We start from the raw sequence: 13,310 nt of genomic DNA on the forward strand, positions 1-13,310 counted from the left end.
CGAACTCTGTTCGAGCCGTGCAGCATTTGAAATAAAGGGTGCTGCAATGCGTTGCATTGGCCGGGAATCGAATCCGGGCCTCCCGCGTGGCAGGCGAGAATTCTACCACTGAACCACCAATGCACCTGCGGGCGGGCCCCGCTAGAACTTTACTACAGTTTGAACTCCAGCAGGAAACTAAACCGGTATTCTTGATATTCTGTCCTGTGGCGCAGCATGCCGACTCCAATCTCCAGCATCTGCAGCCCTGACTTTCTCCATTGCTGATATAGCGAGAAACCAAGTAGGAAACTCGCAATGAAGCGCTGTTTGTTTGACTAGTTGGATTTTATCTGAACGCTGTTTCTTTATTTCAAAATATATAAAGTAAATAATACGACAAGGATTCGAGGCTCAAGATTATTACTTGCAAATTATAGTTTGCCTAGATGCTTCCTGACCAAGTGGAGAACGCTATTCTTAAAATGGAAATGAGTTCTACTTAAATTATAACATTAACGTATTATGTGCACACAGTCAGCACAGCTCATATTTTGAAACACAACAACATAGAGATGGTGGTAGGAATAGCCCGCAGATCAAGCCTGCTCGCTATAGTTCATGATCAACTTCACTTTCCGGCCCATCTCTTGGTTTTGGAAGCATTCCAACGATTTCTCCAATCCAGCCTCAACTAGAGCATAGAACATACAAAAGGCCAGAACAGAACAGGCCCTTTGGCCCACGATGTTGTGCCGAGGTTCAACCCGAATGTAATGTAACCTACGCAATCCTCAACTCACTGCTCTCCATGTGCCCGTCCAGCAGTTCCTTAAATGACGCCAATGACCCTGCTTCCAACTGGACGGGCTGGCAACCCATTCCATGCATTCACAACTCTCTGCGTAAAGAACCTACCTCTGACGTCTCCTCGATACTTTCCTCCTGATATCTTCAAACTATGACTCGGGCTATTGACTCTGTCTGTGCCACTCATTATTCAAAGATATTCAATGCTAGAACATCAATGACGCTCTGTCGTGAAGAACTGAGAAGGTTTCCAATCTTTGTTTATCCACTGGTTGGAGTCCCATCGAGCACAAAGAAAGACGATTGCGTTCGTCAGAGGGCATTGGCTTTCTGCATTTGAACCTAGTATGGTCTGCTTCAGTATCTGAGGAGTTTTCGGTGGTGCTACCATGATGCAATCGTGAACAAAAATGCCCACTTCTGACTATATGACAGAAGGAAGGTCACTGATGAAGCAGCAGAAGATGTTTGGATATATGACAGTACCCTTCCTGATGAAGGACTCCTGCTCGAGAGGTCGATTTTTCCGGTCCTCGGATGCTGCCTGCCCCGCTGTGCTTTTCCAGCACCACTCTCATCTCATTCGGCGTATGGAGTCTGGCCCATCATTCTGGGCTCACGGCCGGTCATCTCACTATGTCGATTTTACTTAATGCCAGAAAACTATGGATTGCGCCATGAAAATGCTCAAAAACGGAGTCTGCAGAGCGGACGTTTCCATCCGATCCCATCTCACACGCTGAGTGAACACACCCTGTTTATCGCGCAGCAAGACATTGGCGAGTGCACGCAGCCAGGCGAAGCAAACCCGTGGCATGGGGCCGAACTCTGTTCGAGCCGTGCAGCATTTGAAATAAAGGGTGCTGCCATGCGTTGCATTGGCCGGGAATCGAACCCGGGCCTCCCGCGTGGCAGGCGAGAATTCTACCACTGAACCACCAATGCACCTGCGGGCGGGCCCCGCTAGAACTTTACTACAGTTTGAACTCCAGCAGGAAACTAAACCGGTATTCTTGATATTCTGTCCTGTGGCGCAGCATGCCGACTCCAATCTCCAGCATCTGCAGCCCTGACTTTCTCCATTGCTGATATAGCGAGAAACCAAGTAGGAAACTCGCAATGAAGCGCTGTTTGTTTGACTAGTTGGATTTTATCTGAACGCTGTTTCTTTATTTCAAGATATATAAAGTAAATAATACGACTAGGATTCGAGGCTCAAGATTATTACTTGCAAATTATAGTTTGCCTAGATGCTTCCTGACCAAGTGGAGAACGCTATTCTTAAAATGGAAATGGGTTCTACTTAAATTATAACATTAACGTATTATGTGCACACAGTCAGCACAGCTCATATTTTGAAACACAACAACATAGAGATGGTGGTAGGAATAGCCCGCAGATCAAGCCTGCTCGCTATAGTTCATGATCAACTTCACTTTCCGGCCCATCTCTTGGTTTTGGAAGCATTCCAACGATTTCTCCAATCCAGCCTCAACTAGAGCATAGAACATACAAAAGGCCAGAACAGAACAGGCCCTTTGGCCCACGATGTTGTGCCGAGGTTCTACCCGAATGTAATGTAACCTACGCAATCCTCAACTCACTGCTCTCCATGTGCCCGTCCAGCAGTTCCTTAAATGACGCCAATGACTCTGCTTCCAAGTGGACGGGCTGGCAACCCCTTCCATGCATTCACAACTCTCTGCGTAAAGAACCTACCTCTGACGTCTCCTCGATACTTTCCTCCTGATATCTTCAAACTATGACTCGGGCTATTGACTCTGTCTATGCCACTCATTATTCAAAGATATTCAATACTAGAACATCAATGACGCTCTGTCGTGAAGAACTGAGAAGGTTTCCAATCTTTGTTTATCCGCTGGTTGGATTCCCATCGAGCACAAAAAAAGGCGATTGCGTTCGTCAGAGGGCATTGGCTTTCTGCATTTGAACCTAGTATGGTCTGCTTCAGTATCTGAGGAGTTGTCAGTGGTGCTACCATGATGCAATCGTGAACAAAAATGCCCACTTCTGACTATATGACAGAAGGAAGGTCACTGATGAAGCAGCAGAAGATGTTTGGATATATGACAGTACCCTTCCTGATGAAGGACTCCTGCTCGAGAGGTCGATTTTGCCGGTCCTCGGATGCTGCCTGCCCCGCTGTGCTTTTCCAGCACCACTCTCATCTCAGTCGGTGTATGGAGTCTGGCCCATCATTCTGGGCTCACGGCCGGTCATCTCACTATGTCGATTTTACTTAATGCCAGAAAACTATGGATTGCGCCATGAAAATGCTCAAAAACGGAGCCTGCAGAGCGGACGTTTCCATCCGATCCCATCCCACACGCTGATCGAACACACCCTGTTTATCGCGCAGCAGGACATTGGCGAGTGCACGCAGCCAGGCGAAGCAAACCCGGGGCATCGGGCCGAACTCTGTTCGAGCCGGGCAGCATTTGAAATAAAGGGTGCTGCAATGCGTTGCATTGGCCGGGAATCGAACCCGGGCCTCCCGCGTGGCAGGCGAGAATTCTACCACTGAACCACCAATGCACCTGCGGGCGGGCCCCGCTAGAACTTTACTACAGTTTGAACTCCAGCAGGAAACTAAACCGGTATTCTTGATATTCTGTCCTGTGGCGCAGCATGCCGACTCCAATCTCCAGCATCTGCAGCCCTGACTTTCTCCATTGCTGATATAGCGAGAAACCAAGTAGGAAACTCGCAATGAAGCGCTGTTTGTTTGACTAGTTGGATTTTATCTGAACGCTGTTTCTTTATTTCAAGATATATAAAGTAAATAATACGACTAGGATTCGAGGCTCAAGATTATTACTTGCAAATTATAGTTTGCCTAGATGCTTCCTGACCAAGTGGAGAACGCTATTCTTAAAATGGAAATGGGTTCTACTTAAATTATAACATTAACGTATTATGTGCACACAGTCAGCACAGCTCATATTTTGAAACACAACAACATAGAGATGGTGGTAGGAATAGCCCGCAGATCAAGCCTGCTCGCTATAGTTCATGATCAACTTCACTTTCCGGCCCATCTCTTGGTTTTGGAAGCATTCCAACGATTTCTCCAATCCAGCCTCAACTAGAGCATAGAACATACAAAAGGCCAGAACAGAACAGGCCCTTTGGCCCACGATGTTGTGCCGAGGTTCTACCCGAATGTAATGTAACCTACGCAATCCTCAACTCACTGCTCTCCATGTGCCCGTCCAGCAGTTCCTGAAATGACGCCAATGACTCTGCTTCCAAGTGGACGGGCTGGCAACCCCTTCCATGCATTCACAACTCTCTGCGTAAAGAACCTACCTCTGACGTCTCCTCGATACTTTCCTCCTGATATCTTCAAACTATGACTCGGGCTATTGACTCTGTCTATGCCACTCATTATTCAAAGATATTCAATACTAGAACATCAATGACGCTCTGTCGTGAAGAACTGAGAAGGTTTCCAATCTTTGTTTATCCGCTGGTTGGATTCCCATCGAGCACAAAGAAAGACGATTGCGTTCGTCAGAGGGCATTGGCTTTCTGCATTTGAACCTAGTATGGTCTGCTTCAGTATCTGAGGAGTTGTCAGTGGTGCTACCATGATGCAATCGTGAACAAAAATGCCCACTTCTGACTATATGACAGAAGGAAGGTCACTGATGAAGCAGCAGAAGATGTTTGGATATATGACAGTACCCTTCCTGATGAAGGACTCCTGCTCGAGAGGTCGATTTTGCCGGTCCTCGGATGCTGCCTGCCCCGCTGTGCTTTTCCAGCACCACTCTCATCTCAGTCGGTGTATGGAGTCTGGCCCATCATTCTGGGCTCACGGCCGGTCATCTCACTATGTCGATTTTACTTAATGCCAGAAAACTATGGATTGCGCCATGAAAATGCTCAAAAACGGAGTCTGCAGAGCGGACGTTTCCATCCGATCCCATCCCACACGCTGATTGAACACACCCTGTTTATCGCGCAGCAGGACATTGGCGAGTGCACGCAGCCAGGCGAAGCAAACCCGGGGCATCGGGCCGAACTCTGTTCGAGCCGTGCAGCATTTGAAATAAAGGGTGCTGCAATGCGTTGCATTGGCCGGGAATCGAACCCGGGCCTCCCGCGTGGCAGGCGAGAATTCTACCACTGAACCACCAATGCACCTGCGGGCGGGCCCCGCTAGAACTTTACTACAGTTTGAACTCCAGCAGGAAACTAAACCGGTATTCTTGATATTCTGTCCTGTGGCGCAGCATGCCGACTCCAATCTCCAGCATCTGCAGCCCTGACTTTCTCCATTGCTGATATAGCGAGAAACCAAGTAGGAAACTCGCAATGAAGCGCTGTTTGTTTGACTAGTTGGATTTTATCTGAACGCTGTTTCTTTATTTCAAGATATATAAAGTAAATAATACGACTAGGATTCGAGGCTCAAGATTATTACTTGCAAATTATAGTTTGCCTAGATGCTTCCTGACCAAGTGGAGAACGCTATTCTTAAAATGGAAATGGGTTCTACTTAAATTATAACATTAACGTATTATGTGCACACAGTCAGCACAGCTCATATTTTGAAACACAACAACATAGAGATGGTGGTAGGAATAGCCCGCAGATCAAGCCTGCTCGCTATAGTTCATGATCAACTTCACTTTCCGGCCCATCTCTTGGTTTTGGAAGCATTCCAACGATTTCTCCAATCCAGCCTCAACTAGAGCATAGAACATACAAAAGGCCAGAACAGAACAGGCCCTTTGGCCCACGATGTTGTGCCGAGGTTCTACCCGAATGTAATGTAACCTACGCAATCCTCAACTCACTGCTCTCCATGTGCCCGTCCAGCAGTTCCTGAAATGACGCCAATGACTCTGCTTCCAAGTGGACGGGCTGGCAACCCCTTCCATGCATTCACAACTCTCTGCGTAAAGAACCTACCTCTGACGTCTCCTCGATACTTTCCTCCTGATATCTTCAAACTATGACTCGGGCTATTGACTCTGTCTATGCCACTCATTATTCAAAGATATTCAATACTAGAACATCAATGACGCTCTGTCGTGAAGAACTGAGAAGGTTTCCAATCTTTGTTTATCCGCTGGTTGGATTCCCATCGAGCACAAAGAAAGACGATTGCGTTCGTCAGAGGGCATTGGCTTTCTGCATTTGAACCTAGTATGGTCTGCTTCAGTATCTGAGGAGTTGTCAGTGGTGCTACCATGATGCAATCGTGAACAAAAATGCCCACTTCTGACTATATGACAGAAGGAAGGTCACTGATGAAGCAGCAGAAGATGTTTGGATATATGACAGTACCCTTCCTGATGAAGGACTCCTGCTCGAGAGGTCGATTTTGCCGGTCCTCGGATGCTGCCTGCCCCGCTGTGCTTTTCCAGCACCACTCTCATCTCAGTCGGTGTATGGAGTCTGGCCCATCATTCTGGGCTCACGGCCGGTCATCTCACTATGTCGATTTTACTTAATGCCAGAAAACTATGGATTGCGCCATGAAAATGCTCAAAAACGGAGTCTGCAGAGCGGACGTTTCCATCCGATCCCATCCCACACGCTGATTGAACACACCCTGTTTATCGCGCAGCAGGACATTGGCGAGTGCACGCAGCCAGGCGAAGCAAACCCGGGGCATCGGGCCGAACTCTGTTCGAGCCGTGCAGCATTTGAAATAAAGGGTGCTGCAATGCGTTGCATTGGCCGGGAATCGAACCCGGGCCTCCCGCGTGGCAGGCGAGAATTCTACCACTGAACCACCAATGCACCTGCGGGCGGGCCCCGCTAGAACTTTACTACAGTTTGAACTCCAGCAGGAAACTAAACCGGTATTCTTGATATTCTGTCCTGTGGCGCAGCATGCCGACTCCAATCTCCAGCATCTGCAGCCCTGACTTTCTCCATTGCTGATATAGCGAGAAACCAAGTAGGAAACTCGCAATGAAGCGCTGTTTGTTTGACTAGTTGGATTTTATCTGAACGCTGTTTCTTTATTTCAAGATATATAAAGTAAATAATACGACTAGGATTCGAGGCTCAAGATTATTACTTGCAAATTATAGTTTGCCTAGATGCTTCCTGACCAAGTGGAGAACGCTATTCTTAAAATGGAAATGGGTTCTACTTAAATTATAACATTAACGTATTATGTGCACACAGTCAGCACAGCTCATATTTTGAAACACAACAACATAGAGATGGTGGTAGGAATAGCCCGCAGATCAAGCCTGCTCGCTATAGTTCATGATCAACTTCACTTTCCGGCCCATCTCTTGGTTTTGGAAGCATTCCAACGATTTCTCCAATCCAGCCTCAACTAGAGCATAGAACATACAAAAGGCCAGAACAGAACAGGCCCTTTGGCCCACGATGTTGTGCCGAGGTTCAACCCGAATGTAATGTAACCTACGCAATCCTCAACTCACTGCTCTCCATGTGCCCGTCCAGCAGTTCCTGAAATGACGCCAATGACTCTGCTTCCAAGTGGACGGGCTGGCAACCCCTTCCATGCATTCACAACTCTCTGCGTAAAGAACCTACCTCTGACGTCTCCTCGATACTTTCCTCCTGATATCTTCAAACTATGACTCGGGCTATTGACTCTGTCTGTGCCACTCATTATTCAAAGATATTCAATGCTAGAACATCAATGACGCTCTGTCGTGAAGAACTGAGAAGGTTTCCAATCTTTGTTTATCCACTGGTTGGAGTCCCATCGAGCACAAAGAAAGACGATTGCGTTCGTCAGAGGGCATTGGCTTTCTGCATTTGAACCTAGTATGGTCTGCTTCAGTATCTGAGGAGTTTTCGGTGGTGCTACCATGATGCAATCGTGAACAAAAATGCCCACTTCTGACTATATGACAGAAGGAAGGTCACTGATGAAGCAGCAGAAGATGTTTGGATATATGACAGTACCCTTCCTGATGAAGGACTCCTGCTCGAGAGGTCGATTTTGCCGGTCCTCGGATGCTGCCTGCCCCGCTGTGCTTTTCCAGCACCACTCTCATCTCATTCGGCGTATGGAGTCTGGCCCATCATTCTGGGCTCACGGCCGGTCATCTCACTATGTCGATTTTACTTAATGCCAGAAAACTATGGATTGCGCCATGAAAATGCTCAAAAACGGAGTCTGCAGAGCGGACGTTTCCATCCGATCCCATCTCACACGCTGAGTGAACACACCCTGTTTATCGCGCAGCAAGACATTGGCGAGTGCACGCAGCCAGGCGAAGCAAACCCGTGGCATGGGGCCGAACTCTGTTCGAGCCGTGCAGCATTTGAAATAAAGGGTGCTGCAATGCGTTGCATTGGCCGGGAATCGAACCCGGGCCTCCCGCGTGGCAGGCGAGAATTCTACCACTGAACCACCAATGCACCTGCGGGCGGGCCCCGCTAGAACTTTACTACAGTTTGAACTCCAGCAGGAAACTAAACCGGTATTCTTGATATTCTGTCCTGTGGCGCAGCATGCCGACTCCAATCTCCAGCATCTGCAGCCCTGACTTTCTCCATTGCTGATATAGCGAGAAACCAAGTAGGAAACTCGCAATGAAGCGCTGTTTGTTTGACTAGTTGGATTTTATCTGAACGCTGTTTCTTTATTTCAAAATATATAAAGTAAATAATACGACAAGGATTCGAGGCTCAAGATTATTACTTGCAAATTATAGTTTGCCTAGATGGTTCCTGACCAAGTGGAGAACGCTATTCTTAAAATGGAAATGAGTTCTACTTAAATTATAACATTAACGTATTATGTGCACACAGTCAGCACAGCTCATATTTTGAAACACAACAACATAGAGATGGTGGTAGGAATAGCCCGCAGATCAAGCCTGCTCGCTATAGTTCATGATCAACTTCACTTTCCGGCCCATCTCTTGGTTTTGGAAGCATTCCAACGATTTCTCCAATCCAGCCTCAACTAGAGCATAGAACATAGAAAAGTCCAGAACAGAACAGGCCCTTTGGCCCACGATGTTGTGCCGAGGTTCAACCCGAATGTAATGTAACCTACGCAATCCTCAACTCACTGCTCTCCATGTGCCCGTCCAGCAGTTCCTTAAATGACGCCAATGACCCTGCTTCCAACTGGACGGGCTGGCAACCCATTCCATGCATTCACAACTCTCTGCGTAAAGAACCTACCTCTGACGTCTCCTCGATACTTTCCTCCTGATATCTTCAAACTATGACTCGGGCTATTGACTCTGTCTGTGCCACTCATTATTCAAAGATATTCAATGCTAGAACATCAATGACGCTCTGTCGTGAAGAACTGAGAAGGTTTCCAATCTTTGTTTATCCACTGGTTGGAGTCCCATCGAGCACAAAGAAAGACGATTGCGTTCGTCAGAGGGCATTGGCTTTCTGCATTTGAACCTAGTATGGTCTGCTTCAGTATCTGAGGAGTTTTCGGTGGTGCTACCATGATGCAATCGTGAACAAAAATGCCCACTTCTGACTATATGACAGAAGGAAGGTCACTGATGAAGCAGCAGAAGATGTTTGGATATATGACAGTACCCTTCCTGATGAAGGACTCCTGCTCGAGAGGTCGATTTTTCCGGTCCTCGGATGCTGCCTGCCCCGCTGTGCTTTTCCAGCACCACTCTCATCTCATTCGGCGTATGGAGTCTGGCCCATCATTCTGGGCTCACGGCCGGTCATCTCACTATGTCGATTTTACTTAATGCCAGAAAACTATGGATTGCGCCATGAAAATGCTCAAAAACGGAGTCTGCAGAGCGGACGTTTCCATCCGATCCCATCCCACACGCTGAGTGAACACACCCTGTTTACCGCGCAGCAGGACATTAGCGAGTGCACGCAGCCAGGCGAAGCAAACCCGTGGCATGGGGCCGAACTCTGTTCGAGCCGTGCAGCATTTGAAATAAAGGGTGCTGCAATGCGTTGCATTGGCCGGGAATCGAACCCGGGCCTCCCGCGTGGCAGGCGAGAATTCTACCACTGAACCACCAAGGCACCTGCGGGCGGGTCCCGCTAGAACTTTACTACAGTTTGAACTCCAGCAGGAAACTAAACCGGTATTCTTGATATTCTGTCCTGTGGCGCAGCATGCCGACTCCAATCTCCAGCATCTGCAGCCCTGACTTTCTCCATTGCTGATATAGCGAGAAACCAAGTAGGAAACTCGCAATGAAGCGCTGTTTGTTTGACTAGTTGGATTTTATCTGAACGCTGTTTCTTTATTTCAAGATATATAAAGTAAATAATACGACTAGGATTCGAGGCTCAAGATTATTACTTGCAAATTATAGTTTGCCTAGATGCTTCCTGACCAAGTGGAGAACGCTATTCTTAAAATGGAAATGGGTTCTACTTAAATTATAACATTAACGTATTATGTGCACACAGTCAGCACAGCTCATATTTTGAAACACAACAACATAGAGATGGTGGTAGGAATAGCCCGCAGATCAAGCCTGCTCGCTATAGTTCATGATCAACTTCACTTTCCGGCCCATCTCTTGGTTTTGGAAGCATTCCAACGATTTCTCCAATCCAGCCTCAACTAGAGCATAGAACATACAAAAGGCCAGAACAGAACAGGCCCTTTGGCCCACGATGTTGTGCCGAGGTTCTACCCGAATGTAATGTAACCTACGCAATCCTCAACTCACTGCTCTCCATGTGCCCGTCCAGCAGTTCCTTAAATGACGCCAATGACTCTGCTTCCAAGTGGACGGGCTGGCAACCCCTTCCATGCATTCACAACTCTCTGCGTAAAGAACCTACCTCTGACGTCTCCTCGATACTTTCCTCCTGATATCTTCAAACTATGACTCGGGCTATTGACTCTGTCTATGCCACTCATTATTCAAAGATATTCAATACTAGAACATCAATGACGCTCTGTCGTGAAGAACTGAGAAGGTTTCCAATCTTTGTTTATCCGCTGGTTGGATTCCCATCGAGCACAAAAAAAGGCGATTGCGTTCGTCAGAGGGCATTGGCTTTCTGCATTTGAACCTAGTATGGTCTGCTTCAGTATCTGAGGAGTTGTCAGTGGTGCTACCATGATGCAATCGTGAACAAAAATGCCCACTTCTGACTATATGACAGAAGGAAGGTCACTGATGAAGCAGCAGAAGATGTTTGGATATATGACAGTACCCTTCCTGATGAAGGACTCCTGCTCGAGAGGTCGATTTTGCCGGTCCTCGGATGCTGCCTGCCCCGCTGTGCTTTTCCAGCACCACTCTCATCTCAGTCGGTGTATGGAGTCTGGCCCATCATTCTGGGCTCACGGCCGGTCATCTCACTATGTCGATTTTACTTAATGCCAGAAAACTATGGATTGCGCCATGAAAATGCTCAAAAACGGAGTCTGCAGAGCGGACGTTTCCATCCGATCCCATCCCACACGCTGATTGAACACACCCTGTTTATCGCGCAGCAGGACATTGGCGAGTGCACGCAGCCAGGCGAAGCAAACCCGTGGCATCGGGCCGAACTCTGTTCGAGCCGTGCAGCATTTGAAATAAAGGGTGCTGCAATGCGTTGCATTGGCCGGGAATCGAACCCGGGCCTCCCGCGTGGCAGGCGAGAATTCTACCACTGAACCACCAATGCACCTGCGGGCGGGCCCCGCTAGAACTTTACTACAGTTTGAACTCCAGCAGGAAACTAAACCGGTATTCTTGATATTCTGTCCTGTGGCGCAGCATGCCGACTCCAATCTCCAGCATCTGCAGCCCTGACTTTCTCCATTGCTGATATAGCGAGAAACCAAGTAGGAAACTCGCAATGAAGCGCTGTTTGTTTGACTAGTTGGATTTTATCTGAACGCTGTTTCTTTATTTCAAGATATATAAAGTAAATAATACGACTAGGATTCGAGGCTCAAGATTATTACTTGCAAATTATAGTTTGCCTAGATGCTTCCTGACCAAGTGGAGAACGCTATTCTTAAAATGGAAATGGGTTCTACTTAAATTATAACATTAACGTATTATGTGCACACAGTCAGCACAGCTCATATTTTGAAACACAACAACATAGAGATGGTGGTAGGAATAGCCCGCAGATCAAGCCTGCTCGCTATAGTTCATGATCAACTTCACTTTCCGGCCCATCTCTTGGTTTTGGAAGCATTCCAACGATTTCTCCAATCCAGCCTCAACTAGAGCATAGAACATACAAAAGGCCAGAACAGAACAGGCCCTTTGGCCCACGATGTTGTGCCGAGGTTCTACCCGAATGTAATGTAACCTACGCAATCCTCAACTCACTGCTCTCCATGTGCCCGTCCAGCAGTTCCTTAAATGACGCCAATGACTCTGCTTCCAAGTGGACGGGCTGGCAACCCCTTCCATGCATTCACAACTCTCTGCGTAAAGAACCTACCTCTGACGTCTCCTCGATACTTTCCTCCTGATATCTTCAAACTATGACTCGGGCTATTGACTCTGTCTATGCCACTCATTATTCAAAGATATTCAATACTAGAACATCAATGACGCTCTGTCGTGAAGAACTGAGAAGGTTTCCAATCTTTGTTTATCCGCTGGTTGGATTCCCATCGAGCACAAAAAAAGGCGATTGCGTTCGTCAGAGGGCATTGGCTTTCTGCATTTGAACCTAGTATGGTCTGCTTCAGTATCTGAGGAGTTGTCAGTGGTGCTACCATGATGCAATCGTGAACAAAAATGCCCACTTCTGACTATATGACAGAAGGAAGGTCACTGATGAAGCAGCAGAAGATGTTTGGATATATGACAGTACCCTTCCTGATGAAGGACTCCTGCTCGAGAGGTCGATTTTGCCGGTCCTCGGATGCTGCCTGCCCCGCTGTGCTTTTCCAGCACCACTCTCATCTCAGTCGGTGTATGGAGTCTGGCCCATCATTCTGGGCTCACGGCCGGTCATCTCACTATGTCGATTTTACTTAATGCCAGAAAACTATGGATTGCGCCATGAAAATGCTCAAAAACGGAGCCTGCAGAGCGGACGTTTCCATCCGATCCCATCCCACACGCTGATCGAACACACCCTGTTTATCGCGCAGCAGGACATTGGCGAGTGCACGCAGCCAGGCGAAGCAAACCCGGGGCATCGGGCCGAACTCTGTTCGAGCCGGGCAGCATTTGAAATAAAGGGTGCTGCAATGCGTTGCATTGGCCGGGAATCGAATCCGGGCCTCCCGCGTGGCAGGCGAGAATTCTACCACTGAACCACCAATGCACCTGCGGGCGGGCCCCGCTAGAACTTTACTACAGTTTGAACTCCAGCAGGAAACTAAACCGGTATTCTTGATATTCTGTCCTGTGGCGCAGCATGCCGACTCCAATCTCCAGCATCTGCAGCCCTGACTTTCTCCATTGCTGATATAGCGAGAAACCAAGTAGGAAACTCGCAATGAAGCGCTGTTTGTTTGACTAGTTGGATTTTATCTGAACGCTGTTTCTTTATTTCAAGATATATAAAGTAAATAATACGACTAGGATTCGAGGCTCAAGATTATTACTTGCAAATTATAGTTT

General features: G+C 47.6%; 9 non-coding genes across 9 annotated transcripts; all 9 read right to left on the minus strand.

The window, feature by feature from the left end:
• Positions 1 to 52: 52 nt before the first annotated feature.
• trnag-gcc (transfer RNA glycine (anticodon GCC)) lies at positions 53 to 123 on the minus strand. Its single transcript has one exon. It is a non-coding gene; the product is annotated as a tRNA-Gly (tRNA).
• Positions 124 to 1,663: 1,540 nt separating this feature from the next.
• Positions 1,664 to 1,734, minus strand: trnag-gcc (transfer RNA glycine (anticodon GCC)). The gene has a single exon. It is a non-coding gene; the product is annotated as a tRNA-Gly (tRNA).
• Positions 1,735 to 3,274: 1,540 nt separating this feature from the next.
• trnag-gcc (transfer RNA glycine (anticodon GCC)) lies at positions 3,275 to 3,345 on the minus strand. The gene has a single exon. It is a non-coding gene; the product is annotated as a tRNA-Gly (tRNA).
• Positions 3,346 to 4,885: 1,540 nt separating this feature from the next.
• trnag-gcc (transfer RNA glycine (anticodon GCC)) lies at positions 4,886 to 4,956 on the minus strand. The gene has a single exon. It is a non-coding gene; the product is annotated as a tRNA-Gly (tRNA).
• A 1,540-nt stretch (positions 4,957 to 6,496) lies between these two features.
• Positions 6,497 to 6,567, minus strand: trnag-gcc (transfer RNA glycine (anticodon GCC)). Its single transcript has one exon. It is a non-coding gene; the product is annotated as a tRNA-Gly (tRNA).
• Positions 6,568 to 8,107: 1,540 nt separating this feature from the next.
• On the minus strand, positions 8,108 to 8,178 carry trnag-gcc (transfer RNA glycine (anticodon GCC)). The gene has a single exon. It is a non-coding gene; the product is annotated as a tRNA-Gly (tRNA).
• Positions 8,179 to 9,718: 1,540 nt separating this feature from the next.
• On the minus strand, positions 9,719 to 9,789 carry trnag-gcc (transfer RNA glycine (anticodon GCC)). The gene has a single exon. It is a non-coding gene; the product is annotated as a tRNA-Gly (tRNA).
• Positions 9,790 to 11,329: 1,540 nt separating this feature from the next.
• trnag-gcc (transfer RNA glycine (anticodon GCC)) lies at positions 11,330 to 11,400 on the minus strand. The gene has a single exon. It is a non-coding gene; the product is annotated as a tRNA-Gly (tRNA).
• A 1,540-nt stretch (positions 11,401 to 12,940) lies between these two features.
• Positions 12,941 to 13,011, minus strand: trnag-gcc (transfer RNA glycine (anticodon GCC)). Its single transcript has one exon. It is a non-coding gene; the product is annotated as a tRNA-Gly (tRNA).
• Between the last annotated feature and the right edge of the window lie 299 nt (positions 13,012 to 13,310).

The sequence above is a fragment of the Chiloscyllium punctatum genome, chromosome 30, assembly GCF_047496795.1.
Source record: "Chiloscyllium punctatum isolate Juve2018m chromosome 30, sChiPun1.3, whole genome shotgun sequence".
NCBI classification, from domain to species: Eukaryota; Metazoa; Chordata; class Chondrichthyes; order Orectolobiformes; family Hemiscylliidae; genus Chiloscyllium; species Chiloscyllium punctatum.